The sequence below is a fragment of the Ovis aries genome, chromosome 18, assembly GCF_016772045.2.
Source record: "Ovis aries strain OAR_USU_Benz2616 breed Rambouillet chromosome 18, ARS-UI_Ramb_v3.0, whole genome shotgun sequence".
Classification (NCBI taxonomy): domain Eukaryota; kingdom Metazoa; phylum Chordata; class Mammalia; order Artiodactyla; family Bovidae; genus Ovis; species Ovis aries.
In genome coordinates, this window is record NC_056071.1 from 65,588,096 (window position 1) to 65,607,824 (window position 19,729).

A 19,729-nucleotide genomic window follows, 5' to 3' on the forward strand; every position below is an offset into this window, starting at 1 on the left:
TGAGGGATTCCTGCCTGCAGTAGTAGATATAATGGTCATCTGAGTTAAATTCACCCATTCCAGTCCATCTTAGTTCACTGATTTCTAGAATGTCAATATTCACTCTTGCCATCTCCTGTTTGATCACTTCCGATTTGCCTTGATTCATGGACCTAACATTCCAGATTCCTATGCAATATTGCTCTTTACAGCATCAAACCCTGCTTCCATCACCAGTCACATTCACAACTGGGTGTTGTTTTTGCTTTGGCTCCATCTCTTCATTCTTTCTGGAGTTATTTCTTCACTGATCTCCAGTAGTATATTCAGAAAACTAAGATTATGCATCTGGTCCCATCACTTCATGACAAATAGATGGGGAAACAATGGAAACAGTGGCTGACCTTATTTTTCTGGGCTCCCAAATCACTGCAGATGGTGATTGCAGCCATGAAATTAAAAGACGCTTATTCCTTGAAAGGAAAGTTATGACCAACCCAGATAGCATATTAAAAAGAAAAGACATTACTTTGCCAACAAAGGTCCGTCTAGTCAAGGATATGGTTTTTCCAGTGGTCATGTATGGATGTGAGAGTTGAACTATAATGAAAGCTGAGCACTGAAGAATTGATGCTTTTGAACTGTGGTGTTGGAGAAGACTCTTGAGAGTCCCTTGGACTGCAAGGAGATCCAACCAGTCCATCCTAAAGGAGATCAGTCCTGGGTGTTCATTGCAAGGACTGATGCTGAAGCTGAAACGCCAATACTTTGGCCACCTGATGCAAAGAGCTGACTCATTGGAAAAGACCCTGATGCTGGGAGGGATTGGGGGCAGGAGGAGAAGGGGATGACAGAAGGTGAGATGGTTGGATGGCATCACCGACTCGATGGACATGGGTTTGAGTGAACTCCGGGAGTTGGTGATGGACAGGGAGGCCTGGCGTGCTGCGGTTCATGGGGTCGCAAAGAGTCGGACACGACTGAGCGACTGAACTGAACTGGTACACATATCCCCTCCCCCTTGAGCTTCCCTCCCGCCCTCCCCAGCTCCTCCAGGTCGTCGCAGAGCACCGGGCCGAGCCCCCTGTGTTATACAGCAACATCCCACTGGCTATCTATTTCACAGACACTCCTCTCAGTTCGTCCCACCCTCTCCTTCCTCTGCTATGTCCACAAGTCTGTTCGCTGCGTCTGTGTCTCTCCTCCTGATGTGGAGAAAAGGGAACCCTCTTGCACTGTTGGTGGGAATAGAAATGGATAGTCACTGTGGACAACAGTATGGAGATTCTTTAAGAAACTAGGAATAAAATTACCATATGACTCAGCAATCTCACCACTGGGCATATACCGTGAAAAAAAAACATAATTTAAAAAGACACATGTACCCCATTGTTCATTGCAGCATTATTTACAACTTGCAAGACCTGGAAGCTACCTATATGTCCACTGGCAGATGAATGGTTAAAGAAGTCATGGTGCCTATAAACAATGGAATGTTAGCCATAAAAAGGAACAAATTCGAGTCAGCTGATGGAGATGGGCGAACCGAGAGCTTGTCATATGGAGTGAAGTAAGTCAGAAAGAGAAAAGCAAATATTGTATATTAATGTGTATATATGGAACTTGGGTAAATGGTACTGATGAGCCTTCGTTATTTCTTGCTTTGACTCCCTGAGTCAGAAAACAGTTACTTAAAGAAAAGGCCACAGCTTTAAATATTTTATCCAATAAAAATTTCAAAATGAAAATAAATACCTGGAATATGGCTTACTCTGGGTTTTCTAGGGAACAGCCGGAGACAAAGATGAAGGTGGCATGATGCTTCTTCATGGGAGACACCAACCAGGCAGGAAGAAGGGGGCGCAGAGAAAGGCCAGGGGGCGGGCACAGCGTGAAGTGATGCATCACACCCAGGGGCCACTTCCCAGCGAGCCCAAAGGGACGAGCAGATGCTTGGCAGATACTTTCCCTTATCTGGCACATAGAAGACCCACTAGAATATCCAAAGTACCTGCATCTTCCTGTTTAACAGATCCCATTAGCACGGTGTCATCAACTTACTAGTGAATTAGCATATGCGTGCACGCTCAGTTGCTGAGTTGTGTCCGACTCTTTGTGACCCCATGGACTGTAGCCTGCCAGGCTCCTCTGTCCATGGGATTTTCCAGGCAAGAATACTGGAGTGGGTTGCCATTTCCTCCTCCAGGAACTAGCATGACATCATGCACAATATCAAGAGGATTAGAGCTCTCCTGACCATGGACAGAGGGCAGCAGAGTTATTAATAACTTGGAGCTGAGGCGAGATGAGGAGGGGTATTGCTCTCCTTGGTGCATAGAGTTGAGTTGCTTTTGCTTCTCTGTCTGCATAAGTATTGAGACTAAACTACTCACTGAATCAACAGCTGCATATCACATTCCCGAGGGCTGGTCAGTCTGCTTCAGCTAAAAACTAACCATGCCCAGCACATCAGCTACAATTGGAACTACACCTAAGTTCACATTAGCCCATCAGCATCAGCCGTGATTCATCTAGGTTACGTGTCCTGTACATGCCAGACAGGTGAATCAAATGAATGTTTTGGAGAGACCACCATCCACAAATCTTTTAAGTGTTTGGTGGTGGTGCTTTTACTTGACTCTTCCAACCATATTGGCCTATAAACCATCAGTTCAGTCATTCAGTCATGGCCGACGCTTTGCGACCCCATGGACAGCAGCATGCCAGGCTTCCCTGTTCATCACCAACTCCCGGAGGTTACTCAAACTCACGTCCATCGAGCCAGTGATGCCATCCAACCATCTCATCCTCTCATCCTCTTCTCCTCCTGCCTTCAGTCTTTCCCAGCATCAGGGTCTTTTCCAGTGAGTCTGTTCTTCACATCAGGGCCCAAAGTATTGGAGTTTCAGTTTCAGTAACCTATACACCATAGGCTACAAAATTATTAAACAGGTAAATCACAACAAGCAAGGAGTGTTCAAGCCTCGACTGGTGATGTGTTGGCTAATATCACCTTGGCCAAAGCAAGTCACATGTCCAGCCTGAAATCAAGGAGCAGAGAGATGCCGCTTTTTGAAAAGAAGAGCATGAAAGACTTTGAGGTTATTTAAAAAAAAAAAAAACAAACAACTCAACAGCAACTCCTGCAGGACTTCCTGGTGCCCCAGGTGGTTGGGACTCTGCACTTCCAGTGCAGGGGGCACAGGTTTGATCCCTGGTTGGGGAACTAAGACCACACATGCCGCAGGGCATGGCCAAAAATAAAATAAAGTGCTTTTAAAAAAGACTTCCCCTCTAGCTCAGTAGTAAAGAATCCGCCTGCAAGGCAGGAGCCACAGGAGACGCGGGTTCTATCCCTGGGTCAGGAAGATGCCCTGGAGAAGGGCATGGCAACCCACTCCATAGTCTTACCTAGAGAATCCCATGGACATAGGAGCCTGGAGGGCTACAGTCTGGGGGGTTGCAGAGAATCGGATATGACTGAGGCGACTTAGCACGCTCAGCCTTGGTTTAAGAAGTGGATAAGTTGCATGGTGCCCACTTGACTTGGGATGCTATCAACCCGAGGTTGCATGGAACTGCCTGTTACACTTCCAGCTGCAGACAGAGGGGGCTGATGGTGTGGGACACAGGGCATCCGAGGTGTCAGCTATGTACGGTCCACCTCTTGCACCACTCAGACCCTCTCACGGCACATTTGAAGTCTTTTTCTTCAGATTCTTTCAATCTCCAGAAGGGCCTAACTGCACAAAAATCAGGGGTGAGGCCGAGTCACTGGAGCACCTGGACTAGAGATGCAGCTGAGAGTCGTCTTCCTCCTCCGCCTCTCGCGGGATTTTCCTCTCCCTCAACGTTCATTTCTATTGGCTCAGGTCGCTCGCTTGGTAGGGTGACCAAGACTGTCAGACTTGAGGAGTCGGAGTCGCCTTTCTGTTGTTAAGATGGTTGCTACAGTTAGCCATTCTCCATTTTCCCTTAGGATATAAGCACCCAGAGACGCCCCAGAGAAAGCCCTGGGTTCGGATATGTTCCTCTCTGTCGTCACTGAATAGCAGCACCGTCACTTCTCAGGATAACCAGGGCCAACTACCCCCACCAGGAAAGTAACTCCTTTGTTTGCCGGTCCATCAGAATACAGAGCTCAACGTGACCAGATGGGGTTCACAGGTTTAAGTTCAGAGGAACACTGTTCCTGGGGCAAGACTTCATCCCCTGGATAACAATGTAATGGGACCTAAACGTTCGGGGACCAGAAGAAAAAGTGCTTCCCTTGGGTTTCCGGGAGTGATGAGAGCGGCTGTTCCCACCTCCCCACAGTGCCTCTAGCTACTTGGATGTAGTATATATGGGCCATCGGTTCAGGGCGTACCCCGTACGCTGGGGGACAGAGCCTCAGCCCCGCAGGGTGACGTCCCCAGCCTGCGTCTTAGCTGAAGGGAATCCTGATCTCTCTGCCCGGCTGCTTCAGCAACATGATCTGCGTCAGAACAGAAGAGCCTGCAGTCACAGCCCGCTGTCACAGCTCTTCTGGCTCGGAGGTGATGCTACGAAAGACCAACCAGACATCAGGTAACCTGGCAGAGCAGCTGTGGGCACAGAGAAAGTCTATATCCAGAGTAGGCATTGCCCTGTTGAGGAAGCATTTCTCCGTCTCCTGCTTCGAAGAGGTCTCATGTAATCAACTGGCCAAGTGAGGGGCTTGTCTTCTGTAGGGACGGTGTCACACTGAGGGCCCACAGCTCTTATGATGACACGGCGGCCTTTGGAGGGGTCATCAGTGAGCTGAGTCTCAGGGAGAGGAAGCCCCCACCCAGCCTCCAGCCTGGCCCCCATTGTCCCTGGTCATGGCCCCCTGTGTAAACCCTGGTGTGGCTGAGGAAGCAGGCCCCTGTCATCTACTGGACAAGCCATCTTGTCTACCACATGGTCAAGTACTTCCTTAAAAGAGGGGAGGGGTCTCGGGTGGGCTCAGGTGGCAAAAGATCTACCTGCTTTGCGCCCAGCGCCCTCACACTCATATGCCTCTTCCCCAGACCTCCTCACCACTAGTCTTCCAGTCTCGCCCCTTTCTTATCCCAGACCAACAGCCAGCCATTCACCACCGCCCAGGAATCAGCATATCCTTACCGCAGACCTCTCCCTCTCCCCTCCAGCCCTGCTGGGAGAACTTCACCTCACCACTGACCGTCCCCTGGGGACAGTCCTGAGTACAGTGGTCTACCAAAGATGTGAAGAACGCTAAAACCAGTAGGTGAAATTGCGGGGGAACAGAATCCTGGCCAATGCGACATTTGCGGGCTCCCCTGGGGGCAGCTCATTCTTGCACGGGTGGCTCCCTGGTCCCCGGGAGCCGAGTCTGGATGGCCGCCAAACCCCTGCCCTGGCACCTGGTGGCCGAGATAACCTGAGCGTCTTCCTCAACGTGACTAAGCTTCAGACATTTCAAGGGTGCAGAGAAAGGGTGTACAATGACAAGACTTCTAGAGCAAATACTCTAAGGAAAGGAGGTCACATGTCTGTCCCTGTCGTGCCTCGTTACCTCCAAGCGGATCAACCAGACAAACCTAGTGTACGCGTGCACCCACGCGCAGTCGTGTCCCACTCTGTGCGACCCCATGGGCTGTAGCCAGGCTCCTCTGCCCACAGAATCCTCCAGGCAAGAACACTGGAGCGGGTCACCATGCCCTTCTCCAGGGGATCTTCCTGACCCACGGATCGAACCTGCGTCTCCTGCACTGGAGGCAGGTTCTTTACCGTCTGAGCCACCAGGGAAACCCAGATAAACAGTGTCAGCTTTGAAAGCAGCCCAGCAGGGAAACGTCGTCTCTGGGAGCAAATTGCTTCCTGACCAAAGGGGCCGAGGCACCCGAACTACAGGAAGAGGACTCTGGGAACAGAGCTTGAGGGTAATGAGACTGTCAGGGGAGGGGCAGGGGACATTTACAGATGGACAGAAATGAGTGACTCACACAGAGTCACTGAACCGGGACTCCAGTTCAGTGCCTGGCAAGGACACAGTCAACATTCACCGCTGGGACGGCGGCTTGAAGCCTGTGACAGCGGCCTTCAGTAAGGAGGTGGAGACGCCGGGGCCTCCTTGGCAGAGGACTGAGGGAGGGGAGCTGAAGGCCCTGCGAGATGGGCTGCAAGGTGAGGCTGGAGAGCTTCCACCAGACCCGGTGTCCTGGAGAAGGCTCTGTGTCAGGCAGTGAACTGGACGGGCTTCGGCACCTCTTAGAGCCTGGGGGATGGCTGTCGTCTGCAGACCGCACTTGGCAGGAGAGGCTGCCCCGGGTTCACCATCGGAGCCAGGATGGACATGATTGCTGAGATGAAGAGCCGGCCGAGGCGGCAGTCAGGGCGCGGTGGGGCCCGTGGTGATGGCCAGGAGAGGGTCGTGTGCGCGATGAGGTGGCATTTTGGACACTAATAGCTTCCGGAGCCGGCAAGCAGAAGGCTGATGCTAACTGGCTTGTCCGTGGAAAAATCACGGTCCCTCGCAAGCTCCGGATGTAGGACAGTTCTCAGGTCCAAAGGCGGCAGGTAGACTTGTATCTGAAGCCCTGGGGCTCCCTGCCCAGCTTATACGGTGAGCAGTCCTCCTAAGGGCTGGGGGAGGGGCAGGTCCAGACTTTGAGGACGGGGTGTCCAGAGCTTGTCCTGCTGCTCAGTTCTGGAGGAAATGCCACCACAATGCCAGCTCCAGGGGGCTCTGGAGCACGGGCCTGCACCCACTCCTGAGAGACTGACGGGCCATTTCCCCAGTGCCGGACATACACTTGCCCTGGGCCCATCGTGCCCAGAGCAGTAGGAGCCCCTAGCGCTTGTCACTAAGAAACACACAGCTTGAAAGTTGCGAGTGAAGTTTTATCTGGGGCAAAACGAGGGCTGCAGCCTGGGAGCCAGCCCCTCAGAGAGCTCTGAGGGACTGCTCCAAAGAGAAAGGGGGACGGTCAGGATCCATGTGATTCTGGTGAAGGGGGATACATGCCAGGGCGCACGTATTTTCCCCCAGAAAGTCTCCACTGGTCTCGTGAAGTCTTGCGCGTGGGGGACTTTAGTGCTTTTCCAGATATGGGGAGATACAAGAACTGGGCTTGTAAAATCGGCTCCGGAAAATATCTATGTGAAGACCTGTCCTGGCAGTTCCCCCCACCCCAGCAGAGGGCGCACATTTCCGCTCTGCACCCTGAACGCCTTCAGGGGGTGTTGAAGGTCAGCAGGTTCAGCAGGGCATGACCTAATCCTTGGAGAGGCCAACGGTGGCGGTTTAGTTGCCAACTTGCATCCAGCTCTTTGTGACCCCACAGACTTTAGCCTGCCAGGATCCTCTGTCCATGGGATTCTCCAGGCAAGAATACTGGAGTCGGTTTTTTACTTTCCCGGGGCATCTTTCTGACCAGGGATGGAACCCAGCTCTGCTGCGTTGCAGGTGGATTCTCTGCCGACTGACCCACCTTGGCAAATGCCACTTTGTAGGCTGGAGCCGTTGAGGGAGGTTTGAATGTGCCCCTTTTCTTGCTCAAGGCAGACCTTCCCAGGACACCTTCCCAGATATCAAAGGGGATAGGTGTCATTTTAAAAGCTTTTTTGAGGTGCCAACCACACCCAGTGCTGGAGGTCTGTGTGTGTCCTTCACCCAGGCTGCCCACTGCCTCAAGATGGGTCAGTCCTTATGCCTTATTTATGCTGGGAAAACTGTGTCTTGTTTACAAGCAGAATTCTGAACACCATGGCGCTGAGGGTAACATCATAGCGTGTGTTTACTAGTTACTCAGAATTCCCTGGACCGCCAGGAAAGTCCCAGAAGCATGACTTTCATTACGAAATATTTGAGGATTGTTTTTTCTAGAAATCTTCCTGTTATTGCTTATTAATTTAATTCCACTCTGGTTAGAAAACATACTTTGTATGACTTAAAAATTTTTTGACACTTGTTTTATGGCCCAGAATATGATCTCTCCTGGCAAATGTTCTGTGTGCCTTTGCCAATAAGGTGTATTCTGCTGTTGTTGGTTAGAATGTTCTATAAATGTCAAATTTTGATAGTGTTAGTCGTGTCTTCTATTTCCTTCCTGAATTTCTGTGCCCCTGTATTGAAAGAGGAGTGCTGGGACGTCCTGCTCTAAGTGTGAGTTCATCTCTCTCTCTCAGTAGCTCCATCAGTTTTGGCTTCATTATGGGATATTTTGCAGCTCGCTGACAGGTGCGTGTATGCCCAGAATCATCATTCTTTAATAGACTCCTTTGTCCTCTGTCTCTGATAATATTCTTTTCTCTGAAATCTATTTTGCCTGGTTGTAAGAGTCACACCGGTTGTCTTTTGATTTGATGTGGCATATCTCTCTCCCTCCTCTTATTTTTAAGCTGCTGTGTCTTTACATTTAAACTGGGTTTCTTGTAGGTAGCATAGTGTTGGGTCTTGTGTTTTTTTAAACTAATTCTACAATTTCTACCTTTATACAGGAGTGCAGACCATTGGGTTTTTTCAAAAGAGTATACAGTTGCTTGACATAGCTACATCAATGTCTCCTGTACAGCAAAGTGAATTCAGCCACAGATACACAAATATTCCCTGTGTTTTGGATTCCCTGCCCTTCTAGGTCACCACTGAGCACTGAATAGAGTTCCCTGTGCTTTACAGTAGGCTCTTATTGTTGTCAACTTTTTGGGTTTTTTCAGTGTTTAAATTGTTTCATTGTTTAATTTTCTTGGTATTGGGTACCTAATTCGTGTTCAGCTCTTGGGACCCCGTGGACCGCAGCACGCCAGGCTTCCCTGTGCTTCAGTATCTCCCAGAGCTTGCTCAAACTCATGTCCATGGAGTCGGTGCTGCCATCCAGCCATCTCAGCCTCTGGTGTCCCCTTCCCCTCCTGCGCCCGTGTCCTGAGAGTTGTAAATAGCGCTGCAGTGAACACTGGGGGTTGGGGGGCGTATATCTTTGACAACTGAGTTTTGTGTGAAAACATCCTTATCAACTAATTCTTTCAACTGTATTATTTATGGGTCCATCTTGATGGCTGCTTTTTGTCCTCCTTATGCTTCTATTTTCCTATTTCTTGCATGCCTGATACTTTCTGATGGGAAATCAGACCGTGTGAAGTTTACCGTTTGGTGCTGGATATTTCTGCATCCTGCAAATATTCTTGGTATTTGTTCTGGTTGCAGTTGAGTTACTTGGAAACAGTCTGATCCTTTTGGGATTTGTATTTAAGCTCTGTTAGGTGGGGTCCAGGGCTTCCCTGGTGGCTCATATGGTAAAGAATCCACCTGCAATGCAGGAGCCACCGATTCCATCCTTGGGTCAGGAAGATCCCCTGGAGAAGGGAATGGCACCCCACTCCAGTATTCTTGCCTGGGAAATCCCATGGACAGAGGAGCCTGGCAGGCTACAGGCCAGGGGCTGCAAAGAGTCGGACCTGACTGAGTGACTAACATTTTCACTTTTCACAGGTGGAGTCCAAGAAGCATTTGGTCCGGGATAATTTCCCTGCTCCTGAGCTGAGACATGCCTACTCTGGCTGATGGTACAAAAGACTACCCCCCACCACCACCCACCCCCACCCCCGCCTTGTGTGAGCGCCAGCTGCTGCTGTTTCCAGTCCTCATGGTGGTTCTCTCCCAGCCTCGGGTAGATCACCGGCCGCCCACCCCGTCCTGACCCGGCACGTGCTCACTGGGGCTCAGCCGACACAGCAGGGCAGCCTCTGCAGGCCTCCAGAACTCTCTGTGTCTCTCTCCTCTTCAGCACTCTGCCCTGTGGGCTCTGGCGCGCGGTTCCTGGACTCCGCTCAGGAGATGCCGGGTCCCCTGCTTGCTTCTTGTCCTGGAAATACCCCAGCTGGTGCTCGCTCGCACAGCAGAGGGCGCACTTCCCTTGTTTTCTGTCGTCCTTCAGGGCGTGGTGCCCAATGTTAAAAGATGTCGTCTGCTAGCTTTGCTGAGGTTTTCGGGTGTTTAGGTCAGAGCATAAACCTGGTCCTTGCTCTTCCATCTTAAATAAGACCAGATGTCCTCTTGCCTGTTTTTCTCTGAAAGATTTCTTTGCTGGTTTTACTGATTTTTTCTTTGGCGGCTCTGGGTCTCCGTTGCCGACCGGGCTTTCTCGAGTTGCGGCGGCTCCTCTCCAGCTGCGGTGCTCAGGCGTCTCATCACAGTGGTTCTCTTGTTGCAGAGCAGGGGCTCTGGGCACTCGGGCTGCAGTGGCTGTGGGATCAGTCGTGAGGCTCGTGGATTCTAGAGAGTGGGATCGGGAGTTGTGGTGCACAGGCTTAATTGCTCCGAGGCGTGGGGGATCTTCCCAGAACAGGGATGGAACCTGTGTGGCCAACATTGGCAGGTGAATTCTTAACTACGGCATCACCAGAGAAGCCAGCCTGTTTTTAAATAGAGTCTGGGAGCCTATCTTCTTATTTGAAAAATTCTAGTTCACTTACAACGTTGTGTTAATTTCTGCTGTGCAGCAAAGTGATTCAGATACACACACCACGTGCGTGTGTGTAGGAGAAGACTCTTGAGAGTCCCTTGGACAGTGAGGAGATCAACCCAGTCAATCCTAAAGGGAATCAGCCCTGAATGTTCCCGGGAAGGACTGATGCTGAAGCTGAAGTTCCAATACTTTGCCCACCCGGTTTCAGTCTGTCTGCCCTCTGATGCCCTCTCTCAGCGCCTACCGTCTTAAAACTGACCTCTTCCAGTCCTGTGGCCACTGCTGAGTTTTTGTACAAGGGTTCCCCTTTCTCCACCCTTTTCTCTCTACATCAGTCATTTGTAGGCTTTTTAATGGTGGCCAATTTAACTGGCGTGAGAAGCTGCTTCATTGTAGTTTTGATTTGCTTTTCTCTCATAGCTAGCAGTGTTGAACATCTGTATGTCTTCTGTGCGGAAATGTTTCTTTTGTTCTGCCCATTTTTCAATTGGATTCTTTGGGTTTTGTCATTGTTGAGTTGTATGAGCTGTTTCTGTATTTTGGAAATTAAGCCCTTGCTGGTTGCATCATTTTCAAATATTTTCTCCCAGTCTGTAGACTTTTTGTTTTGTGTATGGTTTCCTCTGCTGTGCAAAAGCTTGCCAATTTGTTCGGTTCCATTTGGTTATTTTTGCTCTTCTTTCTGTTGGCTTCAAGACTGACCTAAGAAAACATTTTACAATTTATGTCAGAGAAAGTATTGCCTATGTTGTTTTCTAGGACTTTTATGGTGTCTTGTCTCATGTTTAAGTCTTTAAGCCATTTTGAGTTTATTTTTTTGTAAAGTGTGAGGGAGTATTTTAACTTCATTGATTTATCTGCAACTGTCCAACTTTCCCAGAACCACTTGCTAAAGGGACAGTCTTACTCCATTGTATATTTTTGCCTCCTTAGCTGAAGATCAATTGATCAGAGGTGTCTGGATTTATTTCTGGGCCCTATATTCTCTTCCATTTATCCTTATGTCTGCTTTTGTGCCAATACCATGCCATTTTGATTACTGTAGCTTTGTAGTATCCTCTGAAGTCTAGAAGAGTTATGCCTCCTACTTTGTTCTTTTTCATCAGGATTGCTTTGGCAATTCTGGGTCTTTTATGATTCCATATAAATTCTAGGATTATTTCTTCTAGTTCTGTAAAAACTGTCATGGGTAATTTGATAAGAATCACAATAAATCTATAGATTGTTTTGGGTAGCATGACCATTTTAACTATACTAATTCTTCCAATCCAAGAGCATGGGCTATCTTTCCATTCTTTGAATTATCTTCTGTTTCCTTTATTGATATTTTAGAGTTCTCAGCATACAAGTCTATATCCTTGGTCAGGCTTTTTCCTAAGTTTTTTGTCTTTGGTGCAATTTTTAAAGGTATTGGGAACCTGTCTTTTAAAATTTGAATTGACTCTGTTCAACTCTTAACTGGCAGAAATTACTGATGACTTCTGCTTCAAAAGGAAGCTGAGACAGTGAAAAGTTTTCTTTCCAACCAGTTTTTCAAGTTTTGAGAGCTAAAAAAAAAAAAAAAATACCAGACACTAAGAGGTGGAACTCTGCAGTTCACCACCAACTGAATTCCACCGCTTGGCAATGGCACACGTGTGTGGCCACTGCCTGGAGATTTGCAAAGGCAACTTCTGCCTAAAGTCAGGCTCTCTGCCTTCCCCCTGGGTTCCAGGAGTATGGGGGACCTGAAGAAATGACTCAGTGGTTTTGTGTTCACCCTCTGCCCCTGGAAACACCCCGGGGCTGCTCGTTACTGTGGGGGCCCAATGCTGGGCCGTGCTCCAGAAGCCCAGGGGCTCCTCCAGGGCCTAGAACTAGGTCCAGCCAGCCACGGAATCGGAACAGCCTGCGGGTGAGGCTGGGGCCGGTTTGCACCCTGGCCCTGCCTTGGGGATTCTGACGACTCACGTGGCCTAGGAGGATAAGTCCCTGATGCCAGGTCACGAAACAGGCCTCCTCACAGGCTGCTCCCTTGGGCCTGCCTCCTGCGCTGCTGTGAGCTTCTCCAACTGCAGCTTCATCCAAAGACCTTGTTGACTCATGAGTTCCCGAGGCCTGAAACCTGGGCTTCTGGCTTGCTGGGGAATTGTGGGGGAGGGTCTCCAGATCTCATCCAGCTGGGACTGTGCTAGCGCAATCAGCGGACAAGGCTTTAAGTGCATTCGTGAAATTCTGCAGACTCACAAGCAGTGAAGCGTGGACTGTGGGCTGCTGGCATTTGCAGAGAGAAAGGGCAGGTTTGGGGCTGGGGGTCCTCAGTGGCCATGCACAGGCCCCCCACCCCCAGGCTCCTCTGCCAAAGGGCCTCCATCCAGACACAGCATACAGGCGCCACTGCAGGACCCGTGCCGCAGCCCACCCCAGAGTCCAGGGGGGCGGGTCCCCAAGATGCTTCCTGGGGGACATTTAGAACATTAGGGTGAACTGTAACAAAAGTCCTTTAATCCTCAGTCGGGATCCCAGTAAAGAGAAAAGTCCATTGGCCAAAAATGAAAAAGACTCTGAAAACCAGCGTGCTGGGTAGCACTGATGCCACGGGCCCTGGGACTGTTTGCTCATCTGGGGCACCAAGACCTTTCCATCGCAACGGCCACGAGAGATGGGCGAGCAGGCCGGGACCTGGGCGAGGTTAGCACTGAGACTCCAAGACCAGGAAGGACTGGACTCTCAATGGGAGGGTGGGCTGAGGCGGAGAACTCCATCTCAGGGTGACACGGAAGACATTTGTCCTGACCCGAGCCCTGAATGCTTAGAAAGTCTCCTCTGTAACTCACACCCAGGGCCAGCCTTCTAGTCAGCTTGTGATTCAAGTTGAAACCACGTCCCTTGTCTTAGGAGCTCAAGCTGAGGATCCAGCAGAGGTGTGAGCAGTCCTGATATGGGCTTCTGGGGTCCTGATTACAGGAGGAGCTGACTTCATAAAACTGTTTCCAGCTGGACATTTAGGATTTTGATATATCTTATATATATATCATGCTTCCGCTTACTAATAAAATCTAACCTAACATCTGTAGGGTATGGCTTTCCTTACAAACTGTCCCGTCGTTGGATGCTGTTAAGGACTGAAGCACAGCTTGTTCAGCTGAAGACCCTGTTTCCTCTGGAATAGCCTCCAGCATGCGAGACCCCAGCAGAAGGAATTGCTAAGTGCTTGGGGCTGACAACAGGGAGAAAAACGCCAGCCACCGCCAACAGCTGGGACGTCTCCTCTTTTAAAAGCTCCCATCACTCCCACCTTGCTTCGTGGGGACATCTGGTGCAGATGCTAAAACTCAACTCAGAAATGTTATTCATCAAATCACCGGAAAACAAGCCTCCAGTCAGCGTTGGTCTACCCGGTGAGCTCTTTTATTTAATTAACAAAGCTGTTTTTAATTGAAGTCTAGTTCATCTACAAAGTTGTGTTGGTTTCAGGTGTACAGCAGTGATTCAGATATATAGATATTCAGCTCAGTTCAGTTCAGTTCAGTTCAGTTCAGTCGCTCAGTCGTGTCCAACTCTTTGCGACCCCACGAATCGCAGCACGCCAGGCCTCGCTGTCCATCACCAACTCCCGGAGTTCACCCAGACTCCTGTCCATCGAGTCAGTGATGCCACCCAGCCATCTTAACCTCGGTCGTCCCCTTCTCCTCCTGCCCCCAATCCCTCCCAGCATCAGAGTCTTTTCCAATGAGTCAACTCTTCGCATGAGGTGGCCAAAGTACTGGAGTTTCAGCTTTAGCATCATTCCTTCCAAAGAACACCCAGGGCTGATCTCCTTCAGAATGGACTGGTTGGATCTCCTTGCAGGCCAAGGGACTCTCAAGAGTTTTCTCCAACACCACAGTTCAATAGCATCAATTCTTCGGTGCTCAGCCTTCGTCACAGTCCAACTCTCACATCCATACATGACCACATAGATATTCAGATGTATAGATTTAACATATATTTAGATTCGTTTCCATTATAGGTTATTGCAAAATGTTGAATATAGATCCCTGAGCTGTATGGTAGGACCTTGTTGTTGATCTGTTTTATATATACAGTAGTGTGTGTCTGCTAACCCTAAGCTCCTAATTTATCCCTCCCGTGCACCTTTCCACTTTGGTAACCATAAGTCTGTTTTCTATGTGTGTGGGTCTACTTATGTTTTGTAAATAAGTTCATTTGTATCACTTTTTTTTTTTAGATTCCAAAGAAGATATGATATATACATATATCACACGTATCACATCATCTTTGAGGAATTAGTCCCTGGAATGCTCATGGACTCCAGATAAAAACACAGCAGTTATTTTAAACTGCTAAAGAAGGCAAAATATTGGAAACCACTTAGATGTGGAATTCATAAAATGACTAAGGAACTATTACATTCTCGAGTAGAGTGAAATAAGGTTAAAACTACGCTATAGAAAATGTTTCTCCAACTCTGGGGAGGACCAGCTAACCTAAGAGAGCAAAGCCATGGGCTACAGCTCCATGTCACCAGCGATCCATGCAATCCCAAGGCACCGGACCTCTGAGACCACTCCCAAAGCTGCCCAGGGGTCTGGGAGAGAGCATGGAAGCTCACGTCTTTCCCCCCATATCTTTGTTGTTCAGTCGCTAAGTCGTGTCCAACTCTTTGTGACCCCATGGTCTGCAGCACGCCAGGCTTCCCTGTCCTTCACCATCTCCCAGAGTTTGCTCAAACTCATGTCCATTGACTCCATGATGCCATCCAAGCATCTCATCCTCTGTGGTCCCCTTCTCCTCCTGCCTTCAATCTTTCCCAAAATCAGGGTCTTTTCCAATGCGTTAGCTCATCACATAGTATAGCCATAGTATTGGGCTTCAGCTTCAGCATCAGTCCTTCCAATGAACATTCAGGACTGATTTGCTTTAGGATCTCCCTGCAGTCCAACAGACCCTCAAGAGTCTTCTCCAACCCCACAGATCCAAAGCATCAATTCTTCGCTGCTCAGCCTTCTTTATGGTCCAACTCTTACACGCATACATGACTACTGGAAAAACCATAGCTTTGACTAGACGGACCTTTGTCAGCAAAAGGGCTCTGCTTTTTAAAATGCTGTCTAGGTTTGTCATAGCTTTTCTTCTAAGGAGCAAGTGTCTTTAATTTCCTGATTACAGTCACCATCTGCAATGATTCAGCCCTTGTAGAGCCTTGCATTTCCCTGTTCCACTTGAGGCTGTGTCTTCTCTAGGCCTGCTGCTTCGCTGCCATCCTGGGGTTTCTCTTCATTCCTTATGGGACTTTTTTCTGTGCCTCTCCTCTGTTGAATGGGAATTCTGGGACCCCATGTCTTAGGAGGAAAAGAGGACGACAGAGGATGGATGTGGGTTTGTGTGAACTCCAGGAGTTGGTGATGGACAGGGAAGCCTGGCGTGCTGCAATTCATGGGGTCGCAAAGTGTCGGACAAGACTGAGCGACTGAACTGAACTGAACTGAACTGAATGTCTTATGCTCTGGTGGCTTCCCTGGAAACAGTCCATCAGAGAGAAACTTTTTTGAGAACTAAACTGTCTGAAGATGCCTTTTCTTCCTTTGTGTTTGAATGGCAGTTTACCTGGGTATTGAATTCTAGGTTAAAAGTCATTTTCCTGCAGAACTTTGAAGGCCTGACTCGGATGTCTGCTGGCTCTTGTTACAAGGGGGAGCCTGAGACCAGTGTGATCCCCACGCCTTGGTGAGATTTGTTCATCCTTAGTGTTCCTTGGGAGTCTTTCTGGGGGGGTGCACTTGGGTCCTTCAGCTCTCCAAAGCTTTCCTGTATTATTTCTTTATGAGCTCTGATTTCCTTATTCTAGCCTTTTTGATTGCCTGTTATTCACATGTTGGGTCTTGTGGAGTTTTCTGTTAATTTCCTTTCTCCTACTTTTTTCTAGTTATTGACCTTTTATCCTTATTTTCCTGGGAGAGATCTTCGACTTTATCTTCTAGGCCTTACATTGCAGTTTTATTTCTGCCATCATCATGTCTTTCATTTCTAAGTGTTTCTGTCCTTAGTATTCCTTTTTTATAACATCTTGTTTTTGTTTCATGAAGGCAATCATTTTAAAATCCATTTCTCTTTGTTGTTGTTCAGTCACTAAGTCGTGTCCAGCTCTCTGCCACCCCATGGACTGCAGCATGCCAGCTTCCCTGTCCTTCACTGTCTGCCAGAGTTTGCTCAGACTCATGTCTACTGAGTCAATGATGCCATCCAACCTTCTCATCTTCTGTTGCCCACTTATTCTCTTCTCAATCTTTCCTAGCATCAGGGTCTTTTCCAAAGAGTCAGCTGGAAAAGGTGGCCAAAGTATTGGAGCTTGCATCAGGTGGCCAAAGTATTTGGAGCTTCAGCTTCAGCATCAGTCCTTCCAGAGAATATTCAGGGTTGATTTCCTTTAGGATTGATTGACTGGTTTGATCTTCTTGCTGTTGAAGGGACTCTCAAGAGTCTTCTCCAGCACCACAGTTCAGAAGTAGCAATTCTTGGGCACTCAGCTTTCTTTATGGTCCAACTCTCACATCCACACATGACTACTGGAAAAACCAGAGCTTTGACTAGATGAACGTTTGTCGGCAAAGTGATGTCTCTGCTTTTTAATGTGCTGTCTAGGTTTGTCATAGCTTTCCTTACAAGGAGCAAGCGTCTTCATTTCATGGCTGTAGCTACAGTCTGCAGTGATTTTGGAGCCCAAGAAAACAAAGTCTGCCACTGTTTCCATTATCTATTTGCTATGAGGTGATGGGACCGGATGCCGCGATCTTAAGTTTTTGAATGTTGAGTTTTAAGCCAGCTTTTTCACTCTCCTCTCTCACCCTCATCAAGAGGTTCTTTAGTTCCCTTTCACTTTTTGCAATTGGGGTGGTGTCATCTGCATATGCTGCTGTCTATTAGGCTGAAATAATGAGTCATCCAGACTCACTCCTCCACTGACTTCTCTGAGTCTTGCCTCATCTGTTTTGGTCATCATTCTTAAATCTTCATTCCAGGTCCCGTTTCGTTTTCCTGAAGTGCACGCTTCAGTCAGTCTGTTACTGACACTTTCCATTTTTGTTTCTCTGAAAATATTTTCATTTTATTCTCATTTTTGAATGGTAGTTTAACAGAGTATAGAATTCCATGAGCCCTTCATGCCTTGGAGGGCCAGTGGAGCTTGGCAAGCACAGTGGGTGATAGTGGAGGCCTCAGCAGGGGAGTTGAGGGGCTGACTGCAGGGCACACACTGGCCTGCTAGGGCCACTGCTGAGGCCTGGAGGTCACAGCAGAGAGCGAGGCCCAGGTGGACCAGGTGTGCACTCAGATCCAGTGGAGACTAGCCTGCACTGGAAGCTACAGTGAGGTCCTGTGCCACCTTGAATGTCCCCAGATGGGGGCCTTGGTACTGGCTGGGTAGAGGGCTGGCCTGTGCCAATGCCTTGGCCTCCAAGATCGTGGGCAGAGAACAGGAGTGCTCATCTGTTCCCACCAGTGTGAAATCTGGTCCCTATCAATCAGCCCGTTAGCTCTCTCAGATTATCATACTGGCCCAAATGCAAGGGATAGTGTTTAAAAATATAAATGATTTTCTTAATCACATTCTGTATTTGTAATGAGTAAATTTTTGAGCTCAGGACTACTAGATTAATGCCTTTAACATAATGGCTCAGGTGGTAAAGAATCTACCTGCAATACTGGAGACCCAGGTTCGATCCCTGGGTTGGCAATATCCCCTGGAGAAGAGAATGACAACCTACTCCAGTATTCTTGCCTGGAGAATCCCATGGACAGAGAAGCCTCGCGGGCTACAGTCCATGGTGTTGCAGAGAGTTGGACACGACTGAGGGACTAACACACAAAGAGAGTAAAAAGGGAGACTAATCGAGCCTCAAACTAGTGGTTACTTCTCTGCAAATTCCCTCCCTGTCTGGCATACTCATGCTTTGACACTGTGCTTCCTGGTGGAGGAGGCACCGTAGGACACGGCTGCATAGATGAGATAATATGCAGAGCATGCTCTGAGAGTTCTAGCTCATGTTTTCACTGAAGTTCCGCATATTTGAAAGCTTGTTTGCAGCCCTGAACTGCAGCTGTGGCCCTTCCTGTATCGCTCCAAATACAGTTATGATCTCTGTAGGAATGCCTGGAGAAGGCTCCTGCATTGCTTGGGTATTAATTGTGTACCCAGACCCAAGAACTGAGCTCTGTCTGCCAGTTTTGTAATTTTTAGTCTCAGGAGACACTTGCGTCAGTAAACTGAGCACAAATAAAGTGTTTTACATTTGTCTGAATGAATTTTATTTTAAGGCTGTGTTAGCAAATTGTTAGCACGTTTACATTTTAACTTCTCTCCCAAGAACTCTGTGCAGAGGAAGGGCAAAATCTATGTAATGACAAACTGTCAGGGAAATTTAAATGGAGGTAAGTCTTGCTTAGGCCTTAGAAGTAAGAGAGGAACTTCCCTCATGGTCCAGTGGCTAAGACCCTGCGCTCCCAATGCAGGTTGCCTGGGTTCGATCCCTGGTCCGGGAACTACAGCCCACATGCTGTGACTAAGTCTCGGTGAAGCAAAACAAATTTAAAAGTAAGAATAAACAAATAAATAGTAAAAAAAAAAAAAAAACCATGTAGGGAAGCAGGCCTCTACCCACTTCAGACCTTGCCTGGACCCTGCCTGGACTGCATGTCCATCTGCAAGCACGCCGCTTGTTACCTACCGGGGTCCAGCCCCGGCAGATCCAGGGTGACTCGAAGGTGGGGGGACGAAGTCGGCGTCTTTGGAAAAATACATATTTAATCACAGATAGAGAGAGATTAGAAACGGATAGTGTAGTAGGAAGATTAGTGGAGAAAAGGAGGCTGAATCACTTGGATTACGTGGAATAGCATCCATGCTCCAGATGGGAATTCAGCCAGAAAAACGGGAGCAAGAAAGAAGCGACATGGGGGAATCAGTCTTTCCGGAAACTGATCCGATTTCTTTATTTTTGGGTTTGCTTATGTACCTTTTGTTACACATAGGGATGAATACAGAGTCACGCAGGGGTCAGCAGTCCTGACCTTTATCAAAATCAGGTGCTTCACATAAATGTATATAAAAACGGTACATCATCTTCTGGCTATGAGTGAGACCTGCTGACATTTTATGATCCTTTCTTTCTGATAACCAAAAAACTTATTTCTTCCAAGGGTGTTTTTTCTTAAACCAGGCACCACCCTCCAAATAAAGTTACATTCCTATAGGGTGAGGGTGTAGTGAGTCACAATCAAGAAGGGAATTTATTTAACCCAAGGTTAACATGGTTAATCTTAAAGGTTAATACTTATTTCTC